Raw genomic sequence first — 14,302 nt, forward strand, 5'->3', positions numbered from 1 at the left:
TTCCTCCTCTGCAAAATGGGAGTAACATTGGGAGCACTGGAGGATAACTTAAATCTGTGAGATGCTTAGCTAGTACAGTAATGTAAGTATTAACAATGCAAGGAATTTACTTACTACTTCAACCACACTAACACAGTAAGAACAGTGTTTGATTCTATTACAGTAAAAACAAGTGGTCTTGGCTTTATTTTTCCACCTTTTCCAACCTTCCCCTTAAACCTGTGCCAGAAATGGAACAAGATGTTCACTGTGCTAAGTCATCACAAAGCCATGGGAATCATTGTCAGTAAACCAGGTAACAATTCAGCCCCTGCACTTGAACCAAAGCTGCTCTTGAGGACTGCAGGTTCAGGATTTCTAGCTCCCACAGTGATGTGGTGGTCATCCTGCCAAAGATTCATCATGAACATCTATATTTGCAGTGTCATCAGTTTGCTACCAGAAACAGTATTGACTTGTCCTCTTCCATTCATAGGTTGGTTTGGTAACAGTATTTGCTCTGGAGAGCTGAGAGAACACAAAATTAAGTTCAGTACTGAACAACAACCAAATGAATTGCAGCTGGAGATAAACTGAAGTTCTGCATTTTGTAGGAATTCCAGTTCTGCCTGCATCAAAACATCTGGTTCCTTCTTCCTCTGAGGTGAATAGGTTAAAGACAGTACCACATTCTCACTTGCCTTAGCAGGGACTTCCAGCAATTGAGATGTGTTCAGACTCATTTGAAGTCTCAGTCTTTTGTTAATTAAAAATATTTTCCTCAGAATTTAGATGCTCCAGGGAGTATCGCTGCCTCTATTTCCTGCTGCTGAATATATTTTCTAGGACTATGTTTTTTCTTCCTTGCATGCTTTCCCTTTATCTTTTTATGTCAAGGACACTCAGTTTCTCTTGCCCTATGAGCAACACGGCAGCATTTTGTGTGGCTCTTGTCTGAGCACCTCGTGCTGCTGGCCAGAGTGGAGCCAGCCACAGGAAGGGCTCCAGGGCACGTCCCGGTGGGAGCTGTGGCTGCTTGAGCACCCAGTGAAGGGATGGAGTGGGGCTGAGTTGGTGGTGCAGAGGAAGGCCAGAGTAGCACAGCAATGTTCAGGTGACCACCAGCTTCTTGACAACACAATCCCAGTGAAAAACACAGGATAGAACCCTGGCAGTGAAGCACGTCACTGCACTTTAACTGCTCTTTAACAATGTGCTTAGGTTAAAAAGCTAGAAGGTTGGCAGCTCTGTATCATCTCTCCTGTTTTTCTGCCTTGCTGTCCTGTTTTTTTTTTCTCTCAGTTTCTGGTCTAATCTTTCAATACCTTGTTGTGGTTTACAGGCATCCACATTCCCATTGGTAGGAATGTACAGTCTCATTTAGGAGCAGATTTTCTGTGCATGACTCAAGGCACACTTAATACCCATAACAGGTTGAATTTTTGCCACCTACAGTGTCATGTGGGCTGTTTTGCTGTGGTACAAAGAAATGAGTCCCTAATCTAAGACACATTCTCAGCAAAGCTATTTCCTTAGTACTCCTCCAAATATGGATTGACGGAAGGAGATAATGAAGTGTCAGTCACAGTGCTAGACAGTGCCCCCTCATCAGGCTGAATGTACCAACACTCTAGATCACTATAGTATATAACATACATAATATTTATGCACATACAGGTATCTTGCCAAAATTAAACTTAGCACTCTCCTGGCTGAATGAAGGGTTAGTTTCTGGTGTTGTTTTTTGGGGGATGAAAAGGGAAGGAAGAATCAGTAAGAGACTAGAATATATTTGATGGCGTAGAAACCATATTAGCCAGAAGAAAAAAAATAAGGTAAAGAGATTAGTAAAATAACTAGACAGACTGTACCTCTTTCTTTCAGTGGAATGTTTTGGAGACATTGTGATGGCTTAAGTTCAAAACCAGAGTGGTTTCTTGACCCCACAGAGAGATCAAGTGGCACCCTTCAGAGCTGCCAGGTGACTCCAGGGACAGTGTCCTGAAACAGGTGCCACCCCCACCCTTGTCAAATAAATTATATACTGGAATTAATAGGAGAGAAGCAGAACTGCAAAAGCACAGACTTGGAAATGGTTTCAAAGTGGTCAGCTGCTAGAAGGTCACCACTGTTCAGGGCCATCAGCACCCCATTGGCCCTGCAGACAAGGCACAGATGTCCCGTGCTGAGCTGCCGTGGCATCCTTGGTGTGCTCTGCCTGCTCTGCCTGCTCTGCCTGCTCGCCTTGCTTCTGGGGACAGTGCAGATGAATGAATTTCTGAAGCTGGTCCTGAAGGGTCTACCAGCAGTCATACCCCTACACAGTGACGATGAACGAGGTTATGGAACTCACCTTCTCCTGCCACAATACGCTGGAGATGATCTGTGCATGATGGGGAGCTCTGGGAGAGCAATGGAGACAGTGACCAGTTACCCCAAAAGCCACATGCAGGACCCTGTCAGGACAACAAGGCAGTGGGGTTCATCCCTCATATGGCAGACAAGCCACTGGAGTCCGTTTCTCTTGGATCGTGATGACTGTCAGTTCAATGACTGCACTGTGATAGAAGAGGTGATATGGGAAGATGATGGCCAGGACCTGGAAACATGCATTTTTTGTTCCTATCACTTGTGATAGTCTCCATGTGCATCTACTAGTCCTGTTTTGGCAGAGTTAAACTGCAGCACAGAATTTGTGAGCCCAACAACAGTGAATGAGCCCCAGGCTATAGGGTGCTTCCTGATCCCAGCTAACTAGTTTTGCAGGGGTTTCCTGCATCTTCTCAACTACTTAAGCAAGCTGGAATGCGTACCTGAGGATGGGATCAGGGTGGAGCCTCTGAATACAAAGGCTGTCTATGGTATACAAACCACTAACTCTTCTGAAAGGCAAGCTCAATTCAGCATGGTGTGAGCGCATGGCTTCAATCACATCATCTAAATTCAAGCCTATGTTCAGGCAGCTTATTCAACCAAAGCTTAAATGCTTCATTGTTGGAGAAGAGTCCATCATCCCTGCCTCTTCTTCAAATTCAGTCTTCACATTTTCATCAGTTGGGAAGGAACAGCTGAGGGGGTGGCACTGGCTGTCCCATAATTACAACTGCAAATCTTTCTCGTGACAATCGTTAAACTGTAGGTGTGGGTTTCCTGAAGTCATGTTGTGCCAGGCAAAACAAGGCCAGGCTTTTCAAGCATTCAGCCTCTGTGTCAGTGGTGAAACAGACTCCCCTGGTGGAAACGTGATTGAGTAAGCCTAATTACACCTTCTGGCTTCCAAGAACAGGCCTGTATGTTAATGCAACAGGAGATACATTCTCTGCCTAATTCACAGCTGAGAGCATGCCCCCACTGTAGGAACCAGCATGATCTTCCAAGTAGCAATACCTCCATTTTTGCTTGTTCCTCACATATCTCAAACCACTCTTTCATCACAAGCAGATCAGCCCCTTGTATCACTCTCAGACATGCTTGTTTCAGCACCACTAGGATAATTATGTGTTCATGCTTTGAAAAGCCTTTGGGCTTTATTTCCATACAAAACATTGCGTAAGAGTCAAAATCCTTCTGGGATGGGCACAAGTGGCCCCTCCCTTCTGGGGTCATTTCTTTCTCATATGCCAAAGCCAAGCTGTTTCTCTCAGATGAGGATTTGGAAACACTTTTGGGGAAAGGAGGGGAAGTATTTCAGTTTTGGGCCTCTGCCCTGATCCCTTCTGCTCTTGGTAACTTCACAATCTGATGAATGTAGAAGCCAGAGATGCTCTCCTGGGGCTAGGCAAGGGCCTGGGATGCCAAATAATCTGTTTGACAGATTATTTGAAAACAAACAGACCTTAAAATAGTATTTCTGCCATTGCATTGGCTGAAAACTTTCAGCCTTGCATTGAATTGGACCAAGCAACAGGAGCAGAATAAGCAGCACTAACATGACTCTTGTGCCTTGTTTGTCCTCCATATTACTCCTATGTTCACAGCTTTTTTTATTTCCTCTCTTCTTCCTTTATGCCTTCTTTCTTGATTATTCATTTTGGTCTGCCTTCTGTCTCATCACCTACATGCTCTGCAGCTCTCCCTTGAGATTCTTGTGACCACCTGTAGTGCCAGAAAAGGCCTGAGAGATTTGGAACATAAAAAGAGAAGTATGACGGGAAAAAAAAAATAATAAAAAGCCAAGGTAAAAAGCTACGTTACTTTTTCTTTTAGTTCAGTGCAGACAGAGCACTCAAAGCCTGTGTGAAGCTAGTATGGAGAGTGCATTTTCATTACCTCCCTACAACATCATTGCATGTCTACCCAGCAGGTCTCCACACTCAGGCTAATAATGCCCTCCTTCATGCCCTTCTCTAGTCACACTACCAGCAATAAAATCTTTTCTCTCTACACGTACTCATTCCCACCAGCTCCACGGGGCTGCCCTCACCCCCTCTTACAATGTGCTCCTTCCACCTCAGACAGATTATTTATTTTTGTCCCACTGTTTACATGAAGTCTTTATTTGGTACGAGTCTTCCAGGACACAGACATACACATGAAAGAGGGAATCTCAGAAGTTTCTTCTCTTTCCTAATTTAGGCAGGAAAGAAAACCTTCTCTTTCATCTTAACCCTTTAGATTCACTGAGCACTGAGGAAATGTTACCTTTTTGGAGGCTTTGTGCTGTCTCCCCAAAGACATCATCCCTGGAGCTTGTCGGAGTGCACATGGTGACCTGCCTCAGCTTTGTCTTTTCCTCCTCCTCCCACACGGCTCATCTCCAGACTGTGGAGCATCACTAACCCACTTGAAGAAGTTATGAGCTGGATTATCTGGAGTGCCCCTCACCACAAGCATAGTGGCTGGCACCAAACGTGCACAATTCTTCACATTCACAACTCCCCATTTTCCTCAAAAATTAACATGCTGACATTACTCAAGATAAAAGTAATTATTTTTAAGTATGTCTCTTCAACGTTTTAATTACAGTAACAGCTCCCATCAAATCCTCCACCAAAGCTCAACCCTAGGCTTGACTAGAAACAGGACCCAGACTGAAAACTGCTTGAATCTACTTTTATTTTTGCCCTGAAAAACTGAGGGGAGACTGCCTGTGAAGCACATTTTTTTCCTCCAGTTAGCAAATGACATGGTTACTTATGTCAGGCATTATCTAAAAGTGTCAGAGCGCCTTGGCCCAGCTGACAAGATCTTAACACCTCTAGCATGATAGTGCATCTGGGCTAGAGACTGCTATGGTTGTCAGAGGACTGTGGTTTCCAGACAAGCTGGGAGAGGAGTGGATAGAAAATCCTGAATACTTTTAGGAAGGTCATCTTAAATGTGGGATATTTTAATATTTGTGTGTGTGTAATAACAAGAAATTGAGCTTTGGAAAGTAACAGCTACCTTCAAGCCATGCATTTACACTTGCTCCAGCAAGTGGGATGATCTCACTTCAATTTAATGAAAAGAAAAAGTAGTATATTCTCCTTTGCATCTGTTCTACTCTTGGGAATTCTGGATTCCAGTGCTGCACCTGCAGCAGTGGTACTAACAAATCTGCTTATTTAGCTTTAATCTAGTCCATGGGTATGTCCAGGGCTATCCATTCCTGTGCAACCAGTGAAGCCTTCAGCATTCCATTTGTCTCCTTTTGCAAGTCTTGCAAGCAAGAATGTTGTCTGAGGAAGAAGAAGGCCATCTCTTGTGATTTCCTGGAGACCAGAGAAGCCTTAAACAACTGCAAAAGCAAGTGTTCACCCTTGTGCCCACAGTTACTTCTTCAAGAGTGCTGAAAATGCATGTGAGGCTGCTACAAGGCTCTTGTCCTGCCCCAGCAAGGATGACATGGGGCTGGTAGTTGTGGACACTGTAAGCATAAAACAAGAATCTTACCAAATGCCTCCTGGCCTGTTTTGCTTATGAAGGAAGAAAAGTAATTTTGAATTGTAATACTGGTTGGCTTTTTGTTTTAAATCAATGCAATCTAGTACACTTTTTTTTTTTTTTGTCTCTTTACTTAATGTATACCATACAAAGAAGTTTTTAAACAGCCTAAAGGGGTTTTGACCTTTCATTCAAAACTCAGAGAACAAGTGCAACAGAATAAAGATTTAATCCCAAACTTTTTTTTTTTCTTTTCAGTTTTCATAGTCTCATTTTTAAAGAGCAATGCTAGAGTTTTATTCTTATTTATATGCTTTTAAAATGTCCCTGGGCATTCCCTGTTAGCTCTCTAAAAGCAGACTGATATGGTAGTGCTTTGCCTTTGTTGACAGGAGATAACCCAGGCCAGGCTGGGGAAGGTCACAGTGATAGTGCTGAGTACCCAGCCCTCCCCAACAACAGACAAATTGAGGCTGTGTCTCAGGCAGCACAAGCCTGTGACACAAACAAGCTCTCCCCTTCTCTGTTGGACATAGAGGATGACTGAAACCAGCACACCAGAGCTGGACTGATCTATGTTGCACCCCTAGTTAGATCCTTGGAGACAAATTACCACAAAGTTCATGGCTCGTGGAAAATGTAGTCCCACAGAGCACTGAACGTTGTCAGGTGTTATTACCGTAAATGGGGTAAAAGATGCCTGGTACTTTGTACTTGTTACTTTTTTCCAAGCCTATATACATATGAGCAAACTACACCAGAGAGCAAAAGGTACAAGATCAGTTACATATATATACTTGTGTATATTTATGTATTAACACGTTTTTCAAAAATTGCCCCATTTTTGTGGTGAACACTCCATTTGTAGGTGAATTTGGGAGATCTTGGAAAAAAACAAAACCAAAACAAAACCAACTCTAAACCCTCAGAACTTCAATGGAACAGAACATTTCACATCTCAAAAAATAGGACACAAACAGCTACAGGCAGAAAGCTGCTGCTCAGGTACTGCAGGGGTAAGGAGTGAAGGAAGCAAAAACCATTCAGACAACCCTTCCGGGGCTGGGTAGACACCCTTACCTGACTACAAAAGAAAATTAAAATCATGCAAGGTCTCTGCCAGAGTAATCCAAGGGATATTTCTTCTCAGCTCCCAGGATGAAGAAGCAGCTGAGCAAACTAAAGGGGGGCAGGGAAACCAGCTCCATCAGAGAGGCTGAGGACGGGCTGGCTGCCCAGGACTGGGATGCTGGCACAAGTCCAGGCTGCCTCTGGTGCCTGTGAAGAGCTGGCTGCAGAGTTGGGCAACCCTGGCTATATTCACCTGGCCCAGAACACCTGCCTGGGGATGAGAGACCTGTGAATACAGGGCAGAGCACCATCCCTGCTCTAGAAAAGGGAGGAGGGAAGGGAATCCACACTACAAAGAAAGCTGCATTTGTGTTTATACCTAGGAACTGGAGGAGAGCAGCAGGAAAGAAACCCTGACCCTTGCTGCAGGTTTCCAGCTCCTCATGTTGGCTGCTCCAGCCCTCTTGCCCATGTCTAGTAAAACAGACTGTGTGGACTTCCTGCGGATGTGACTTCATTTGCCTTCAGCAGAGCAGTGGATAAATGTGCAAAACCCTGAGAGAAGTGGTAACTGCCGGTGAGAAGTGATGTGCAGGTGAGAGTGCCAGAAATCTTCAGCCTTGGGCTGGAGCCCAGTTTCACTTAGGCTCCAGGGTCTATGACAACTCTGTGCAGCCAGCTCTGCAGGGAACAACACAGTTCCTTTGATGTAATTGCCTTTATCTCATCATTCCTTTCAATATTATCTCCTAGCATGTCATTGCCATTATTTTAGGTTTTGTATTTCATGTTTCATTTAGTTGCCTTTATCTCATAATTAATTTTAATAGTATCTCCTAGCATTTCATCACCTCTAATCTATGAATCTGAAGCAAGTGGAAGAAGCAGCCTTCCCAGAAGCAGATCTAAAAGGCTGCTTCTTCTACCTGCTTCAGAATGTGATAAAGCATCAATAGGTGCTGTTGAAGAATTCAACACAGACACAGAGCTCACCCTTAAGGCCAAAATGGTTGTGGCCTTATCATTCATGCCTGTCATAGACTTGGGAGAATATATTGCTGTCTGGAGGAATATCTGCCTGAAGAGCTTCAACCTCATCTCAGCTGGTTGAAGGACAGCTACATTGGTTGTTGAGGTAGGAGAGGACAGACTAAGTGAGCTCCTCTGTTTCTGCCATCTGTGTGGAATCTGTTCAGCAGAACACAGAGCACTGAGGACTGCACTAAGAACCATTCTGAAGTTGCTTATCATTGCCTCTAACCAAACTGGGAATGTGTCATCAGGAAGTTCATTGATGGCCTCTGAACCTATTATGAACCACTTATTCAGGCCACAGTCCTCCGGTCAAATTGAAGAAATGCTGCAAAACAGATGAGTGTATTTCAAAGATTGTGTCTGATAGTGGCAAGAGAAATTCCATAAAGTATTTGCCAGTCGTAGCTCACAGTTATCAAAGAGTTTAATAAATTATTTTTTTTTAATGTTTTACTATTGCATTTTTTAAACATTTCTAGATTTCTCTGCACATACATGAGCAGAAATGAGTTTAGGACAGTTCAGCTAAGGCACGTTCAGTTGGCCATGAGGAGTTGTCCTAGACCCATGAGATACAGAAATTGAAATAATAGCAATTAAATGCTAGGAGATAATATTAAAATTAACAATGAGATAAAGGCAACTACATCAAACAAGCTGTGTTGACCCACACAGAGTTGTCCAATTCTGTCACCACCAATTCCTGGTCACCTATTCCTGCCTGTCCTCTCCAAACCAAACTTCTCCCAGACTCTTCCCCCACTGAGGAGAAGCAATCTCCTACATTTGCTGATCCTGGGACCTGGCAGGGGCCAACAAGTGGGAAGTAAGGGACCAGGGTCCTCATGTACTCCTGCCTTTGCTAGCAATGAGGCTGCTAATCCTGGCACAAGTGCCATGAGTACATGACCACTGCTGTAGCACGATTACTAATAAAAATAATTGCTTACAAGCAAGTACATCCTCCTTGGGAACCATCTGCAGCAAGGGGACAGAGCAGTGCCTGTGCAGCAGCAGCAGGCACAATTTGTTTCTCCACATGCCTCCTCCAGCAGCGACACCACTGGAATCACAGGTAAAGGATGCTAAGCTCAGTAGGGAGCAGCTGTGGAATCAGAAGTGCTGGCCAGGCTATGCAAGTATTTCTGAATCTAAAGATGGTGACAGGTGCCTATGGGATTAGGAGGAGCTCTGGTTGATTTTCTGTTCACCATCACCATGTTCTTCTCTTGTGTTAAGTTGTGGTGCATGTAGGATATTGGTCAATGCAAGCTGTGGAGCAAGGGCATTCCCCCCTCCACAGGAATGCCTCTGACTGCAGACAGCCCCTTAACACCCCTCACTGAGCACAGCCAGCCCCAGCCCATCCCCTGGAGGCTGCCCAGCTGCTGAAGGCTGCAGGACCACAGGGAGGCCTAGAAGCCGGCGTGTCTCCTGTGGCATTGGTTCCCATGACCCAGCAGCTCTATGGAGCTGCGGCAGTGCTGCATCCCAGGGGAGGGGGCAAGTTTTGAGCACTACAAGCAGCTGTGGGAGCTTGTGGGTTTGCAAATCCTCATATTTATGTAGGAAAAGCAAAGTCCATTGTACATGTTTCATGCACGGGACAGACGAGTTCCACTGGGTGAGTGAACAACTGCCCGTTTTGGTTATGCTGGCTGCACTTGAAAGCAAGCAGCTTGTTAAACAATGAGAAATTACAGCATGAGCTTTGGCAACCAAAAGCTGGAGGCAAAGCAGAGGTTTCTAGCAGTATCTTTTAGAGCAAGCTCAGAACATGTCACTGTTCTGTCCGATCATGAGTGCCAAGTTTTATGGGACAAATAAGATAGTTTGTATTACTTCAAAATACAGAATGAGGATTGCCAATTACTCATCCACTGCTTAGAAACCTAGGTGAATTCCAGGGGTGTCAGTGGGTTGGACCAGGTCCAGAGTCAGAACTACTTTAGGATTTCCTCTATTTGTATGTGCCTTGATAGTGCTACATAACCCATTTTCATTTTTTAAATAGTATATTTTAAATCATTATTTTTGACTGGACATGTTTCTACCAGGATGCCATGTTTTTCTCCTGCATCATAACTGTTACCTCCTGCAGTTTTCCATCTGACAGGTATTTTGAAAGCAAGCCTAACTTAAAGCACTGGCATAAGGTTCTTTGCCAGCAGACTTGCTGTTGTCATTTTCTTTTGAAGCTTGGCTGCAGAAGGTCTTGTGTAGGCCCATGGGTTAGCAACACTTGCTCCAGAAACAGGAGAACCAGTGTAAATCCCTCTTTCTGTGTCTGTAGGGGGCCCTTGGCACCACAAGGGGTGCAGGAGCCCCATCTCCATCTTGCCTTTGGTGAAACATCTGTCTTTTCAACTCTTTATGTGCCCCTGGCTGGGGAGAAGTTTCAAGAGGATTTAACTACTTGCCTGTTTGCTAGGATGCTGATGAGAAAGGCACATTTGAGCCCCCGCGTGGCAAGGACCTGGGTTTCATTGACCTGCCTAAGCTGCAGGGAAGGGTTGTGAATGTCAGGCAGCAGAACTTCTGCATGCAGCACCTGTGCTTAAAAGTGAGCAACCCCAGCACAGGTACCCCTTAGACTGCCCTGTGCTCTTTGCCTGCAGGTGAGCCCAAAGGTACTCACACAATACTTGAAGTACTGGTTTTGTTAAAACAAAGAACTTGAACACAGTAGTTTCTTCAGCAAGAAAAAGCATAGATAAGCTAGGTGAAACACCGGATATAAACTCTCCCTCATCCCCCACGCATCCTGGCAGTATGACCCTTCTTCACTTTTCATGGCCTTGTGCCTTGCAGCAAACTCACAGCTCATCAGGGACCTCTGGAAGAAAATCTTCCTTTCCATCACCTCTGCCTGCATACGTTCACCTTCCAGTCCCCATCCTTGCTGAGACCCCCCTTTCTGCCTGTGCTCTGCAGCCACCCTTGGCCATCTCCTGCCCCATGAGCTCAACATGTCTCTGGGGTCACAGGTAGGGCTTGGAAACATTTTGCCTCCCTCCCTGCTGCTCAGCCACAGCCTTGCTAACAAAATGCACAGTGCTTACCTGTACTCGCATGGGCAGCTCTCTCCCCCAGGGCTCCTGGGGGTGCATGGGCTAGCCCTGGCAGCAGCTCTGCAAGCCAGCCATCTCAGTTGTTGGCCATCCCCACCATGAGACATGCCACACCTCCAACACGGCTTAATTCTGTTCCTTTTGGGCTCCTCCAGTAAAGAGACAGACAGATCTGTGCTCTTTCCAGCATTGCTGGTCTGTATCTCCTTAACATACCTGCCTTACAGAGGGGACTGGGCCAAAGCAATGCTCCCCTTCTGAGGGCCCCTTGTGTCAGACTGGGTAAAATCACCTCCTTGCCTTAAGCATAAGGGTCTAGAGAAGAAATATGGCCACAGCATTTCATGCACTGCCACCTTAATTAGTCTTCTGGGCATGGTTCTCTAGAGGTGGAGACTACAACAACTGGTAGAGAGAATCTGTTAGGAAAAGCCACAGGAAAAAGGGAGATAAAACCAGAAAATAAAATCAGATCTGCTGCTGCTTATGGACATCACAAAAATGTGCTAATGGAGCAGTTGTACAGCAGAGCTTTCCCATGTCTAAGGCTTACAGAAACTTCCATTTTCTTCATCAGCACAAAAAGTTCTGGCCCAGCTGCAGTGCTGGGATACAGCCAAAGCCATTCTGGCTTGTCAAGCTAACTCACATCAAGGGGGTGAATGACGCCCACATGTGGCACCAGGCTGCTTCACTTGATTAATCCAGCAAGATATTTGCAACCTCACCATTCTGAGATGCACCAAGGTTTTCCGCTAGGATGTATTTTGAACAAATATTAAGAACTGTTGATTCACACCATTAGAAAACATAGGTATATATGAAATTTTTTTCTCTATAAAAATAATACCTTGACTTTTAAGAGGTAAATCCTGCTCTCCTCCAATGCCAGTGCATGTATGTCTGGTCTATCACCAAGCCACAAGCAGCAAGAACAATGGTTTAAGGAATAATTAGATGTAGGTTTGTTTTTCCATGTATGGATCCAGACATTTTTGCATAATTGAACAGTGCTGTTGGTGTTTTTTCTGTTGTGGTGGTGTTTGTATTTTTTTTTTTTTTAGTGGGTTTTTTTTTCCAAAATTAATGATAGAAATAAATTTTCTCCACAACAGTCTGATGCGACAGTATCTCTTTTAATCTGAGACAACGCAGAGCTCCTCCATTGCAAGACTTCCACTCCTGGTGTTCAGCAACAGGAGGTACTCCAAAAGACTTTCCCACTGGAGCAGAGATGTCAAAACACATATATTTAATCTTGAAAAAAAAAAGTCAATGTATCAAAAATCAAATTGTTCTTGGAAATAAATAGATTCCAATCTGCAATGCTCCACTTGCAGGGCTATACTTGTAATGCAGACCTTCATAACTTGAATTTTGTCATCTTTTTTCTTTGAGGTTTGGAATTATCCTTCCAAGCTTTACAGCTAAAGTACAAGTTTCTCCCAGTGCTTAGAAGCAGGCATGCTAACTGCTGCTAGGGACTTTGCTATGGTTTTATTTGAGGGAGACAGGTTTGATTTCTGAGCTGCCAGCCCTCACAGCCACTCAGCAACTTTGGCATGCACCTCTCCAGAGCCAGAGTTACGGGGCAGGTTGCACCACCTAGAATCAAGAGTACCCCCCAACTCCTTGAAGAAGGCACACAGGAACAGGCAAAACCTGAACTACTTTTGATACTTCCAACTTCAATTAATAGCAATTCCCTAGTCTGGAGTAAAAGTAACAGCTGAGGTGGGAATGACCAGACTGTCATGTTCAGGGAGATTCTGTCTTGATCTACAGCTTCTCAGAACTTGTACATCTGTTCCCACAGCTAAAAGTTGCAGCTCCGATTTGTTAAACTAGCCCCCAGCTAACCCATTTCATGGGAACTGACGGCTAGAACACCCGATTGATGTCTTTAAAAGGCTCTGAGCAGGAAGTGACCTTAGGTTCTTAGACGAGTAACTTGTTTCTGTAAATCCTCCCCTAGGAGGGAGATGAGAATATACTCAATCCACTCTCATTTCTTCTTCATATATTTATTCTGCATGTAAACTTAACTGATTCGTACCAGGAACATCTAGATCTGCAGCAATTGTTATTTCTAAGTTCTCACAGATCTAATGAGGAAGGCCAAGTATCTTGATTCACTGCACTATGTTGCTGCACGAGATATGTCAGTACCTTGGAAAGACAGAAGGCATAGTCAGACCCACAGGCTATTTCTCAAAAAGAGGTGAAAGGATCTCTGCTTTCTTCCATGGGGTAGTATGTTTCTCTAGAGGGTGAACCAAGGAGGGAACTAATACATTACTTGTCTGTGCCACTTGGAGAAGAAAATGGGAGGGAGTAAAATTTAAAGACAGAACAATTTATTTGTTCCCTCAAAGTGCATGCTCTCTTAAAAAACTGCTGTGCTTCTCAAAGGTAACAGAATCTGAATCTTCATCATCCCCAGACTGTAAAGACTAGATGCAAGCAGGGCTGCATCTCTCCATGTCTAAGGATCTAGCTGAATCCAAAGGTATTATGTTTCCCAGTTCATAAGCCAAGAAGTGTTTTTTTATGGGAAAATGCATGCTACTGCATGTAACATCCACTGAAAATTTTCCCAAATCTATACAACACAGGGTCTGTGCTCTCCTTGACACAAGGGGAGTGTCTAATGATGCTAAAAGACAGGAAAACATTACAGAATAAACAGGAAGATACTTAGACTGGTATTTGAAGGAACACTGTGACAGACAAACCCATCACTGAACGGGTTACCAAAAAAAAAATAAATTTAAAAAAAGGTAATAAAGAAGTCAGTTAACTGCTTGCCTAGGAGCTGGCTTATGAAATACAAGCTGTAAACCACAAGCTGTGCAGAACTGGAGAACTGGAGAACCACAGCTGAAGGTACTCTGCCCTTTTCTCCTGCAGAGCAACAAAGCAGCAAACCGTTAGCAGCAGAATGCACGTGATCTTCAGGCACACCACAAAGCCACGCTGCTGCTCTAAGGTCCGCTGGAGCAACTCCCTTTTTATGCAGAATCTGCCTTTAATCACCTCTAGTAGATGATCATAGGCCCCATCCAATTAGGTCTGACTGATAAAATCTAAGGACCATTATTTGGAAATCATGGAGCAGCAGGTTGTTTCTAAGAGAAGGAAATTAGTAAGAAAAAATTCTGAATATCAAGTCCCTGGCCTGGGAAATACTCCACCTATATCAGAGGAAATGATCAACAAAGCGTATTTCATGATACTTTTGGATGAAGGACTGCTCACATGCTGTGCACAAGAAGCAAACA

The sequence above is a fragment of the Apus apus genome, chromosome 3, assembly GCF_020740795.1.
Source record: "Apus apus isolate bApuApu2 chromosome 3, bApuApu2.pri.cur, whole genome shotgun sequence".
NCBI classification, from domain to species: domain Eukaryota; kingdom Metazoa; phylum Chordata; class Aves; order Apodiformes; family Apodidae; genus Apus; species Apus apus.